The sequence below is a fragment of the Lepisma saccharinum genome, chromosome 6, assembly GCF_977018435.1.
Source record: "Lepisma saccharinum chromosome 6, izLepSacc3.1, whole genome shotgun sequence".
In the NCBI taxonomy this organism is placed as follows: Eukaryota; Metazoa; Arthropoda; class Insecta; order Zygentoma; family Lepismatidae; genus Lepisma; species Lepisma saccharinum.
Genome location: NC_139234.1, coordinates 67,086,438 through 67,101,288, shown reverse-complemented (window position 1 = coordinate 67,101,288; position 14,851 = coordinate 67,086,438). Strand labels below are relative to the sequence as shown.

Here is a 14,851-nt window from a genome sequence, read left to right as displayed (position 1 = left end):
GATCGTTTGCAGCAATGTGTTAAGTGACATCTCCAGTATGTTGTAATTACGAAACATCCTTACATAAAATCTCCCGATTTTTATTTGTTTTGCAATATGCAAGAGTTAAAAGATTATAGCTATTATGGCGTGAATGATGTCAGTACTGCGTCAACCTGTTGTGTGAAGCTAGCTGCGGCAATAAACGAAGCTCAAACTCGCTTCCTATTAAAAGTTGGTTTGTTAAGTGCAACCGCAGCACAGAGGGCGTGTTCCCCGGGGGAAATCAAATGAACAGCGGAGTTGATGGACGAGCTTGAAGAGGTGGAGACAGTCATTGTAGCAGCATACTCGTTGCGGAGGACGCGAGTGCACACGTTCCTCATGTATAATGCATTCTTTCCTTTATACAAGATATTTGTAAGGGTATAATGAAAAGCTCTATTATTTGTATTTTGTAAATTCCTGTAACCTAACCTATGGTAAAGCTCGTTGAATGGTCGATACAGGATCTCGCTTCCGAAGAGTTTGTTTTACATTCCACCTCATGCAAAAAAGGCTAATCGGGACTGGACCTACAGTTTAAAGTGGGATCCGAACCACCCTGTACCTCCATCGAACATCGAACAGGGATCATTTGATTACAAGGCGACGACGTTAAATCTGCACCATCGGAGAGGTCTCTTCCTAAGAGTATTGAACTGAGGTCCTTTTTTCAATTTCATCTACTCATCATTGATCCTCATGGCCGCGATTTACCCAAAGGACAGAAATATGACGTAAGAATACCAATACAATTGCACGATCTATTAAAAATGGATAAACCTTTGCATCATAGAACGTGTGTATGTTCCCAGCAATGTTGGTGTCCATTTACAGAAGTATCCGCTTTTAAAGTAAGCCTTGATACTCTCCTGGTGACGAATGACTATGAGGATGAGAGTGACGTTAGCTCTCGAAAGCTTGGAGCTTGGAATCCATTCCACAACTCACTTTGTCAATAGCCCGAGATAATCTTTTCATTATCCGTTTTTAAATGCGAAACACAGTTATTAAGAAGTATGTATATTACGCAACTGCGTAAGAAGCATTAAAGCTTCTTTTCACTAATTTGTATTTTGTACAAAGGTAAAACTTCCCCATGCACAGTACAAATTGTTGGAGGGGGAGGGGATGTAGAGGTAGGGTCCCACAGATTTACAATCTCGGGGATGTGATCAGCACCATGCTCCGGCCATCTGTATCCCATTCATTAGAGACTGGGTGAACCCCACAGCCGATTGATGTTGGAAATTTTTCCACCTAAAATTACCAACCCTGGAATCGAACTGGCGCCACCGGCCTGCCAGTCAGACGCCTTATTGACTGGACCACCTCGACTCTAATTTGTGTTTCGTACTTTTCCTTATTTTCGCCACTTTTCTGCCAGTTTCGGCTAATCGCGACGACGAGGATGAGCGGTTATGGCAGGAAATTGATGACAGGAACACAATAACTTGAGCCTGGAACCTTTGTTGACAAGCAAGTGTGTCATCCAGTCAACTCTCGGCTACCGATGCGAAATCTATACATGTTTTTGAATATTTTTCGTGACATTTCTACCTATTTTAATGGCGACAACCCACACGTTGGCCAAGACTCCTGACATCACAACACGCTACCACACCATTAAAGAGACTGGCTTGAGTGCTGATGCAGGGTAAATCTGTCGGCAGAGACAAAAGCTCTCAGGGGCGTGGCTAACTTTCTGCGGACGACGAGATGAAGAGAGCATCGTTCCAGTGCCCTGATGCAAATTTCCACCGCTGGAACCAAGCGTTAAGATAATGGCTTAATGGCCGAGTGCAAACAGCGCTGGAGGTCCGCTAGCCATCAACAAAACTCCAGTGCGGAGACGAACTCTTAATTGGCCAACGAGGATTAGTGGGGAAAAAGACAAGGTTTCTGCGTGCGATGTGCACAGTGCCGTTTCAAGCGAGCTGGGCTGGTTAACGAATGTATGGGTGCGTACAGATATACGAGGGGAGAGTGAAAAGTTTTGAGCCTCACAGGGAAGGGATGTTTGACCTACAGTTTCTCATTATGATCTCTCTATATAATCACAAAATCCAGATCAAATGCACTTATGCACCCTGTGCTGCAATGTGTTTACAGTCATCTGGTAGAATGATTTGTCCTGAGTCTCACTCCACTGAATGACCGCCTTCGTCTGTGTAGAAGTGATGTTCTCGAAGTGAATTCTTCATAGCAGGGAAAAGATGAAAATCTGACGGGGCAGGTCGGGGGAATAAGGTGCATGGGGAAGTGCGGTGAAGCCACACTCGACCAAATCAGCGTGAGCAGTGAGGCCTTGCCGACAGAGATACCGAATCACGGCCCTGTCGGCCACTCTCTTCTCTGACACTTCATTCATTTTCAACCTGAGAAAAGCATAGAAGAAAACATGTGAATTTCATAAAAGTTCGCGCAGAGTGTCCTAAAACTCAAAACTTACATCCTCCAAAATTTTAACTACCCAGCATCACTCCTTCCATGTGAGGCTCAAAACTTTTCGCTCTCCTCTCGTACTTGTGCTGATTCTGGATATCACATGTTCAAGCCATTCATCCTGAGGTTTTTCCGTGGTTTCCTACAGCCACTTCAGGAGATTTGTAGGATGGTACAGTCACCGGCAATAAAAGTGGGACACCTAGATCACGAAATGCTCGGTGCCCTGCAAGGTGCTGTGTGTGTTGCCTAACTCTACGTCGATAAGTGGATTTTAGTTTCAAATTTTCAATGGCACCGCCGTTGAGTTAGACAACACACACACATTCCCTTGCAGGGAATCGAGTATTTCAGGATCTAGGTGTCCCATTTTTATTGCCGTTGACTGTACATTCGGTGGATTAGGGACAAGTTGTCCATCGCTATAGTCGTTCAATTTTATTCAACAGCCTATGTTGCTTTAGGGAATGGAAGCAGATGTTAAATACCATACTTCGCTTATGGACATTTTTATTTCAACTCGTAATCCTCACATTGCGCAGAACAGAGTGAATTAACATGGTAATGGACAATTTGCTTGCAATTACCTATGCTGTTAGTGTAATTAGCTTCCAGTTGTTTTCCAGCGTCGGTCGAACTACACTTTGCACAAAAATGCTGTATGTAAAAAGCTAGTCACAGCACTACTAAATGAGTTGAGTGTACAGTCACTGACACGTCAGAGTTGTAATGAATACTTTGATTCTCAATGGAATCGTTACAACTCAGAAGTGTCCGTGACTGTACCACTAAGGCTACGGACATATTTTCACACTTCCTTGTCCGTTTGTTGCTGTTAACTTAATAGCAGTATCAACAACAAGTGACATTACTTAACCACCGATGGCGTGCTTGTGGCGCAGTAGCTCGTGCAGCATTCTGATTGGCCAGCGGTTCTGGTTTCAATTTCCCTCCAAAGCAAGCGGTATTTCAACCGTCGTAATTGAGCTAGTCATGTACATATTTTAAGTTTGTGTCATTCACAGATAAAGTAACCGAGATGGCTCCACCGGGGATTGAACCCAGGATCCCTTGATTACAAGGCAACAGAATTACCACTACGGCATGCCGGAGGCAGTAGTTATATATACCGGGTTGGTCCGGGGGGGGGGGGAATCAAGTGTGATATCATTGAATAGCTTTCTTTCACTTATTCAACACGTATTTTTTCGTTTTTCGATTCGATGTGTATTTCTCACGATATGTAACCGTTCCGGGACTTTTGGACCACCCGGTATACAACAACATAAAGATGACAAGTTCCAATAACAAAATGAATTTCCAGCCTGCTAAGATGCAAGGTAACTAAGGAAGTATCAAAACTTGCTTTCGTAGTCTAATCAGAAGTGTACCTGCAATTTAAAGTGGGATTCGATATATTTTGGCCCTCAATTATAAAGCCACAGAAATATCGTGAAGGCTCATGAAGTTATCGAAGACTACTAGAAGATTCACTTAATGTTAGTAACAACGGTTCTATATTAACATTTAATGTTAGTTGAATATTGTCTAATGCCTTTTCCAATACTTATTATAACAAGACGTTTAGACAAATCCGGATTTCTAGTAAAATCACACGTCTGACGTAGATTCGATCCCCACATGGCAAAAAGAAACTGGTTCCCCCGAAGACGAGAGAAGAGTGCCCTTTCGAAACGTAGTACAGATAAAGCACTAGGCCGTGCATAATGTCCGATTAAGATTGCATCCTACTACTAAAATATTACTATGTATATTAATATATATACATGTTTGTCATTTTTGCTATCTATTTTCGCCGACCTCCGTGGTAGAGTGGTTAAGACAGCGCCCTGAGACTTCAGGGGTCCCGGGTTCGAATCCCGGCCTGGGCATTGGTGTTCCTTCCCTTCATCAATTTCATCATATCACTCATCCTCATCCTCGCGATTAGCCAAAAGTGGAAGAAAAGCGAAGTAAAATAAACCAAATCAATCAAACCCTACATACTGACGTACAGTCACCGGCAAAACAATTGGGCACTTAGATCCTGAAATACTCACTTCCCTCCAAGGCGTTGTGAGTGTTGCCTAACTCTACGGTGGTGGTACAAGTTGCCGTTTGGAAATTTTCTAATAAAATTCACTTACAGACGTACAGTTAGGCACCACATACGACAGGATCTAGGTGTCCCTTTTTATTGCCGGCGACTGTACATATTTCGCAAGTTTTTACCACCTAACAATTCAGGCCGTATATGCCTTACACTAAACGGTCTCCAGCATTGCCCTTGTAATTTACTGGGCATTGAAAATAGACACGTGTTTTTTTTTTAAAAATCATCAATCAGTTTCAAAGCAGAAAGAGAAAAAGGAGACTGAATGCCAGAACATGTTTACATTGGCATAAGAAGTGATCCATCTCCCTCCGTACGGCTGCAGGGCTTTTAACCGAGACTCTAGGCTATTCGTTATCATCTCCGGAGACTGGGTAAATTCGCACGGGAAATCGTTTGTACGTGACTGGCATTGCATGTCTCGATAGTGGCGATTCCATATCGATCTCTCGCTCTCGCATGCTAACTACAGCTCGATTCTAGACATGGCTTTTCTTTTCACATGTACTGAATAGAAAGTTAACTTGCAGAAATGGTGAATACTTGTGTGTATATACAGGGTGACCCCGAAATTTGTGTACAATCTTTCACAGCGTCTAGAACAACTTTTCTTAATAACGGTTTGCTCGTTTCGATATAACGAGCCCTCACAAAGATATTTTCTATCCTCGAAGATCAGATTCAAGGTTGCCACTGACATTTATTTTTTTGTCGGGCAAGACAGTAAAAGTGATGATATGAGATTGAAACAGTGAGCCAATAGATGTCAGCATGGTGAACTCTGAGTTTAACCCTTTTATGCTTTAATTCTTGAATGTATCAACATCCACGGCCATGTCATAAATATCACATTGTCCTTTTCATTAGAGAAGGATTTCATACGTTCTAGCATAAATATCCACACTCCAGATATAGCCTATTATCTAAATTGCAAAAGCAAGGGTCAGATTTGGTAGAGGGTGCAATGACAACAGAAATTAAATATCTATCCAAATGCACATGTTTGATGTGGTTTGTGTGTGTCTTCTCCTTCTCAGCACATTCACATTTCCATGGAAATCTGTGTGATCGCTTCCGTCATCCTCATATTTCTCACGCGTGTGTTGTTGTCTGTTAGTCTCATGTTGCACATACTTTTACATGTTGTATATGGTGTTAGTTAGAGAAGCGTGCTTGTAAAACAGTCTTAGTGTATGGAATTAAGTAAGTACGTATGTGTCGCTTGATATAAACATTTGTATTATGTTTACATTGTTTATTCAATGTTTTACTTGGCTATATTTTTGTACAGATCTTAATGTTAAACGGACACAAGGGAACCTTAAATTTCACTCAATTAATTAAATTCCTGTAGTGAAAATATGTTGTGAAGAATAAAATATTTTTAAGTCATATATTTAAGTTCAGAAGGAGTACTTCGTACGATCAGCTTCGTACGTATCTTTTTAACAACGCACAAACAATAATTTTAGATGTATATTTTTTGCCATTTAAATCTTGTTCATATTCATATAAGAAAAATAATTAACTAATTTCCGGAACTAACGTTCAACTAGAATTTGGGGGCATTCTGAACAATTTTTTTTCGAAATATATATATTTTTTCTCACAAAACTATCTCAGCGTTCGGAAAAATTGTTACAAATACGTATAAAACAGCGAACGCAATGTAGACAAAGATTTTCCTTAATGATCTACAGGGCAGATATAGTGTTCGAACTGTAGAACATCACCACGCCTCTACGAGATATATTGTGGAATCAGTCATTGCAGAAACATCTTAAAGCATTGGATTCAGAACGCCTGATATTTACGGGACACACAACACTCCGTCGTTAATTGGGTTGCTTAACATTTAGGATGAAACTTTTCCCTGCAAAGTTTCGTTGATTCATTCAATTTAATAGGAAATAATACTTTCCCTTTTATCTAAAGACTCTTAACGACATCCATTAAGTAAGGATAGAGAATTGCGGAAGTATTCAGATATTTAACAATTCTCATGTTAAACTATTATAAAACATGCAATCAGAACCTTACCCACCCATAAAATTTAAACAAAAGTGAATATATTAAAAGACAATGCCTTAATATCCTGTCGTAGAGTGCAAATTAATTGTTCATTGTTTATTTTCTGTAAAAAGAACAAAGGAAAAGGAAATACTATTTAGATTATGGCCTGTCAAATAGATAATTTACATTGCATGTTCATTTTTTAAGTATGTACTGCAAAACTTTAACATTTCTAACCACTTGCAGTTATACACTTTGTACATGTTATGTAGGTAGAATTTGAAAACATCCTAGATGCATGAAAGTAACAAATTTTATTAGTTGGTTCAGTGGCCGAGAGCATTAAGTGGTCGACTTTCGATCTTGCCATCGAAGATCTCGGGTTTGAATCTCAGCGTGGGCATGAGTGTTCTTTCCAAAAGTCCCTTTATCACAGCCATCTAATCACCTCTAATCTGCCAAAAGCGGCCGAAAAGCGAGGCTAAATAACAAAAAATACAAATGGAAAATGCAGCGGTACTGCAGTTTAATTCTGTAAATCATTGACGAACTTTGTAGCAGTTGTGTCACGGATTTGACAATTCATCTTCGTCGCCGTAACTTGACTAGCGATATAGGAAAGATACAATATAATTGAATATGCACTCTGTTACAATCCACCGAGAAAGATGAAAACTGCATTACATAGAAGTTACTCATTTTCGCGATAAAACTGCCAATGCCTTGAAAATAAATGCACGCGAAGTATATGGTTAGAAAACCGTGTGTCTACGCCAGGGGTCCCTGGCTCGAATCCCGACTTGGGCATGGGTTTTCTTTGTGTGTGTCCCTTCATCAATGTCATCATATCATCACTCATCCTCATCGATTAGCCAAAGGTGCCAGCAAAGCGACGTTAGACAACAAAACTCAAATCACATTCATCACCGTATTTGAAACTCTAAAGTCGTTTTCACGTTCCGAAGACACAATGGCCTCTTATGGATAATGCTTTGCTTATGGGAAAATACGAGCGCGCTGTTGTGAAATTTCTCGATTTACAAATTTAGCTTACGTAAAATCGGTACCTGCAGTTTTGCAGGACATTTTGTAGAGAATACGATGGTGACACAAAAAACTTGTAACTTGCTTACATATTTTTAGATAAATGAAAAACGCAAATTTTCTGTGAAAACAAAATTTTTACATTTTTTTCATTCCTAACGTTGAAACATACCGTAAAATTGAAGCATTCATTTTGAAAAAAATTGACACTATTTTCTAATTGTCATAGGTGATGGTGGTGCTCAGAATTTATCAATACTTTAAAGCATATTCGCATTAAAAAATATTCAAATAAAGTATGTGGAGATTTTTTTATATTCGTGCAGTAGAAAATGTCGTCGCTGGCCATTTTTTGTTCTGTAATTCCAAGTAAAAACTTCCAGCGACAAAGTTGTGAAGAAAATAATGAAATTATTTTTTATAACCACTCAAAGGTTCTCAGAAATATTAATTCCATGCATTTGGAGTTTCTTTTTAACCCGAACCGCACAAGAAGTAAGGAGACGTTGTCTGGCCATCTTGAGCTGACTCGCCGCAGCATTCCGGCTAATCACCACCAAGTTTTCGAGTTGTTATTTTATTTCTATTCAGTAAAAATATTAACTTCATGCAGTTTGTTATAATAGAATTGCAATTACTTTAATTTAATAATTGACAATTATTTCCAATGCTGCTGTTGTGAGCAACATTAGTGATGTCGCTAATACACGTTGTTTTTGTTTACATTACTGTCGACATTAATACTGAAATGAAGATCACCTTTCAGTTTCCAACGTACACATAAATTCATAGACAATAATGAATTTATATATATATGTAACACAGTACCATATCTCAATGTTATTCTATAAAATAATTACAGAGAAAGACGAATGAATATTAAATGTGCCTGTGTATTAAATTAAATCTAATGGGAAAACGACATGCTAATGAACTGTAATGTTCACAGTATAATATTAATATTAATAATTACTTATAATTATAATTATATATACAAAATATGTAACACCTTCAGTGTGAAGGAAGCTCATCATTTCCCGGCGACATGAGCTAGCGCTGTATTGGCAACACTGTGCGGTTTCTCCATAAGCGCCGTTGTGTCTTCTGAACGTGAAAACGACTTTACAATGGAAGCAGTGTCGCTAATATTGCTAGTTTAAGTCACTGGGTTTCAGAAATGTTGGCGCTAGTATATACAGCGAAATACACCAGATTACAAACATTATTCTTATAAAACGCTTTTGTTAACTATGGAGGAGTGATACACAAATATTAACAACATGTATGCATATGGCGATACACCAATACTCTTTTCCCAGTGAGTGCATGGAAGAATGCGATCGTCCATTGTTATGCTTTAGCGTTATCGTCCAACGTCATTAGGTGCATGCCGTATTGCTAGAAAACATGCAACTCAATGCTCATTTGAACTCTGTTGTTTGCCTTGCACGTTACGGACAGTTCCATGTCTCTCTTTATTGATGTTTTGTCTTCGATCTGTTTGTCGATTCCTCAAGGCTGCAACTAGCACACAAATATATACTTTGTTACAGATGCTTTTGAATTCAAATTATAATGAATAATCCAGAGTCGTTAGTACTCATTAACTGTTAGAAGTCTCCGTTAACTTTGCAGTATTCTAAAGTTAAGATTTAACAGTCCTCCTAGTAAATTACAAAAATGAGACTGAAGCATTTTTTTTATTAGTGTATAAGTTTCTCGGCTGGTTTCAATGGGAGGTAAACATGGTGTGGGTTGCCTCTTGCAATATTAAAGAAAAACACTCATACATATAGACACCCCCCAAATTAAATTTCAATATTTTTCTTGCATCAATATGTATAGTCATGTGCGCTCGCATGTTAAGAGATGCGGTTCCTCAATGCTTGCAATTACTTTGAAAATGTTGGCATGCAGAAGTGAAGGAAGGAAAACGTTCTGTGTGTTTACTCAAAATATTATTGTCTATTCCTTAATAATACTCGTAAATTGAGTAAGTATTGTTCGTTTCACAATAGTTAGTTACACGTTTTGTGTAAAATAACTCAATAGGCCTACATGAAAATCACTTACCGTAGTTTTAGAGCAAAAATACCTTTGTTTAGATTCCCTAGCAACATCCGTTTCCCAGACGTTGCTAGGGACGTAAAAAATTGACATTTTCACCTTTAAAAATGGGGTGAATAATTTGGAATTTTCTCAGTGTTTCCAGACAATCTCGTGGCTGTTTGTAATGGATCATTTTTCCCCCCGGGGCTTCGTACATGGAGAATATTTGTCAGTGGGATTGGGGCTTTACATAGCTATATTGGATAAATTACAATTATATGAACTATAAATGTTGCTTCAAACCTGAATCATTAAAATTAATTGGCTTACGTTAGTTGGATGGCCGCGGCAATTGATGGTCTTGGACCGTTATTTTTCCATCAAACATTTTAGTGTGGGTACGTAGGCTTTCAACAGTTTTGTTCATACATTGATGAACATGAAAATTTCTGTCGACATCGTCAATGGTACATGCCATTTCGAGACTGTACCAAAGTTTTTAACGTCACATTTTGCGAAAAAGAAGTGTTGGTTACCCTCGGACCGTTCAGTTTAGCTTATCTCAGACGTTTTGTTTGTTGGTAGGGTATCTGACTGCAAGTTGAAAATTCTGGTTCGATTTTCATGTTCGGGGATCTCAGATGAGAACGTTTCAGTACAATGTTCCTGCATAAAAGGACTCTGGGGCTCACCCAGCTTCTAATTAATGAGTACATGTTAGAAACCTTGAATGCTGAAGACGGCTGGAGCTTTGTGATCATAATTCAAACCAATCGGAGGGATTCTCCAAAACCTTGCCGATGAGATATTCAAGTTTTATTTTCCCCGATTGGAGCGATTCATCGAAAATCTTTGCCAAATAGGTATTCAAGTTTCAATCACATAATTTTTTTCATAACAATTGAAATGATGCCTCCAAAACCTTTGTCAATCAGACATTCACGTTTTTACTACACTAATTAAAGTCATGCTTCCAAAACCTTCACGAGTAGTATTCAAGTTTTAATCACACCAACCAAAACCTTACCTAGTAGGTACTCAACGTTTATTCACAAAAATATAAGTGTTTCCTCCAAAACCATTTCCAAGCAGGTATTTAAGTTTAAACCACACCAATTAAAGTAAGTCCTCCAAAACCTTGCCGAGCAGGTATTTAAGCATTAACCACATCAATTAAAGTGATTCCTCAAATCCTTGCCTGTAGGTATTTAAGTTTTAACCATATCAATTAAAGTGATCCCTCCAAAACCTTGGGAGTAATTCCTCCAAATCCTTGCCGATAAGGTGTTTAAGTTTTAACCCCAACAATTAAAGTGATTCCTCCAAAACCTTGCCTGCAGGTATTTAAGCTTTAACCACGTCAATTAAAGTGATTATTCCAAAACCTTGCCTGCAGGTATTTAAGTTTTAACCACATCAATTAAACTGATTCCTCCAAAACCTTGCCTGCAGGTATTTAAGTTTTAACCACATCAATTAAACCGATTCCTCCAAAACCTTGCCTGCAGGTATTTAAGTTTTAACCACATCAATTAAACTGATTCCTCCAAAACCTTGCCTGCAGGTATTTAAGTTTTAACCACATCAATTAAACTGATTCCTCCAAAACCTTGCCTGCAGGTATTTAAGTTTTAACAACATCAATGAAGTGATTCATCCAAACCTTGCCGAGCAGATACTCAAGGTTTATTCACAACAATTGGAGTAATTCCTCCAAATCCTTCTGAAAAGGTATCTAAGTTTTAATCACTGCATTTAAAGTGATTAATTCAAAACCTTACCGAGCAGGCACTTAGTTCTATCCGTACCACCCACTGACAACCTTGGAATTCAGGTCTCACAGAACGGGTCAGCTCTTATGGACACTTCCAAGGGAATTTCCGAGGGCGAAGATTGTGCCAAGTTTGGCAGCCTTTGCCGAAAAAGCAATTTATTTCGGCTCGCTGGATTGGAGATCGATGACGTGGCATGTCTGGCCACTGCGGTTGATGCAGTGAAATAGTAAAGTGTGGCGACCAAAGCATGCAAATGTTGTCGGCGCTTTTTCTTTTCCTCGACAGTTGAGAATCAAAGAAGCGGAAGAAAAGCGAATTAACTAGGAAAGCGCTACAACTGGACTGCAGGGGAATCTGATAGAAATAAACGAGACTGGAACGATGCCAAGAGAAAGCCGGACGGTATGCAGTTACCAAGATGTTCATTCTTGCCCCTCTTTGCAGCACTTCGTTATATCTTGATGAAATGTGTTAGGTTCTTTGCTCGCGTGATTTGAAAACTGTGCTAACGAGGAAGATGAAATTTCTCGAGACAAAAGTCGCCATTTACTGTTCAAGACAATAAAGAGAGAGAGAGAGAGAGAGAGAGAGAGAGAGAGAGAGAGAGTAGAAACTACAATAGAAATAAAGATGAAACTTGGCATATTATAAAAGTCTGCAGTTTGAGACAATATAAAGGTATTATAGCACTGTCATAGCACTAAAGATGAAACTTGACATATCATATATACCATATAAGGCGTTAGGAACTATTATACCAGGAAATATAAAACTTTGCATATCAGCTCATGAGTCTACAGTTTGATCGAGAAAGAGAAAGAGAGAGAGAGAGACATTTAGAGAGTGGAAGTGGAGTGTGAATTATGTGCGAAAAGGGATAAAAGAAGGAATGTAATGGAAAGAGTGTGATGAAAGTTGAAGAAAAGAAGCACACGCACGAAACAGGCATAAAAAGAGAGAGAGAAAGAGCGAGAAGATAATGGAGAGGTTAAGAGACAATCGCATAGGAAAGCTACGGCAAAGAGATCAATGAGAGAGGGAGAGAAAAGGGGGAATGAGAAAAAGAAAGAAGGGTGTAAATACTAGTATTTGTTGCACTGATCCAACTGTATAAGCGGGTGATAAATAGAATGTCTGTGGTTCTTTTTCATTTAGTAGCAAAAGTTAATTGCATTGTCTCGCTGCATTCAAATCCCCAGTAATTCTAACAGCATGTTGGGCAACAAGTCAAAGGCTTTTATTACATGTGACAGATTTAATTCCACGTTTCTCACCAGTTGCACCTTGCATAACACGCTGGATTGTTTCCTAAAGCTTGCAAAATCCACCTGTTAAACTTTATATATGACGAGAGATATGTTGGCATGCATGTTCTGATTTGAACAAGTCATTAAAATCGATCTTTTAAAACAATAGCACGGCTATAAATAATACATCCCATTGTGTACGCTAAGCAAGGCTTTTATGTGCATCGAGTATTGTATCCATTTTGAAATGTTACTGCTGTCTGTTCTTGCGTTCACGGGTTATTAAATGTCATGCACAGTGAGTGTCCGGTGTGGGAGAATACACTCTCAACCAAGCAACTGCTTTTTTTCTCTTCTTGCTTCCCGAGGAACAACACACAGCTGTTTGCTCGCAGAGATAACGCGTCTGTCTTTAAAACACACCAAATCTATTACGAGAACACAAATGTTGAAATATCGTAATGAAATGGCGCTTTTAAGGAGGGGTATTTGAGGTTTGAGTTCTCTAGGAATATCATTGAAGTACAAAAATATGGTTTGTATAACTTTTTGACGTAAAAATTATGTTTTCTGAATCAAATAAAATCTGAGAAGTTGTAGAGAGAAAACAAAATTTACATCTATTAAATACGCGTATAATTAACCCCGAAATGAAGTCTTACATAACCACCGCTATACAAGCAGCATATTTGTCTATATCGTATCCAATCACCTAAGAAAAAACCTACATCATCGATGTTAGAGATGCCTAACAGAAGTAGGTACATCAGTCTACCAGCAATCTCTCCCTCTTGGTGCCCCTATGTTCAACGAAGTAGTGGGTAGCGTATTGTTTGAAATTTAATATTCGAAATACCGAGTTAGTTGTGGTGCCGCGTGGTGGCAAACTGAAGAATATGTTTAAAAACTAACGTTGACAATATCTTGCGATGTGTGCCCTTCCCCCAAATGTTCCTACAAAAGCCTAACTACAAGAGAACAACCATTGTTGTCATCTTCTATTATTTTTGTGACAAGTAAAATTGAATCCAACCAATTTTATCAATCATTATTGTAAAAATGACCATATTAACAGTTTAACTTTTCAAGTAATGAGGTAAAAGTTCACACAATTATTTACTTTCAAGTTATTCAAAATATTTTTAATCAAAACTGCAACTAAACTTATCTAAGTTTATAATTTGAACTACAGGCAGTGGCGGCGATTGAGTTACAATACTTGGGGACAAGGTGCCAAAACTGGTGGGGGGCAAGAACAGTTTACTTTTCCTTGTTACATAAGGTTTAGTTAGCATAGAGCGGGAGCAAAAGCGGAAAAAAGGGGGGTCAACTGCCCCCCTCGACCCCCTAATCACCGCCACTGACTACAGGTGTAATATTGTTTAACTTGGTTGTATTACAAAACTATAGGACGATATAAATACTATTTTTAATATTTAAACAAGTCAAAAGTTCTCCATTATCAGTCGTCTATCGATTCTTTGGTGGAAAAAATCGATTTATATTAATCATAGAAGACTGCTATTTCAAGGGCCATTTCAAAGGACCATGGGAAGGTTGCTACATAAAATATCAACTCTTTTTGCTTTGTGGTCCTCGTAATGAAAGGGGAATTCTTCCTTTCTACCATGTGATTCGTTATTCTATATTAGGTTCATGAAAGACCTTTGTAGACGAAGAATAGTCCTAATTGTTATTGTGGTTATCCTCTGTCTTTCATTTGAAGAATGAATTGGTAAGAAAGGTTAAATTGACATTTTAACATTTAGCTCGTAATAGTCTAACAACGATATATATATCATAATTTCCATGAGAAATCAGTAATAGATTTCCAAGAATGGTGATATTCCTACCTGTTAAGTTTTGCCGTTTCAAGTGGAATCTGAGATGAAATTTAAAATGTTTGATAATCTGACAAGAAAGAGAACTAGTATTAAATAAAGTAGTTAAAATTGTATCAAATATGTTATGAATTGCGTTATAGCTGCAATGTACAGACTGAGCATTAATGAGAATCAGTACAGTGTGCAAACATATATTTTCAATATATAAAGTGAAGCATTCTTGGCGACAAATGATGTACAGCTTTTCTAGAATTAAGGATCTCGTGACTACGCTAGAAGATCTTAAGCTATTGAGAGCAA

At 38.4% G+C, this 14,851-nt stretch overlaps 1 protein-coding gene across 9 annotated transcripts in view; it reads left to right on the top strand.

Moving 5' to 3' along the window:
* Nucleotides 1-14,851, top strand: part of tipE (temperature-induced paralytic E) — a 77,581-nt gene that overhangs the window by 50,795 nt on the left and 11,935 nt on the right. The window lies entirely within an intron of this gene.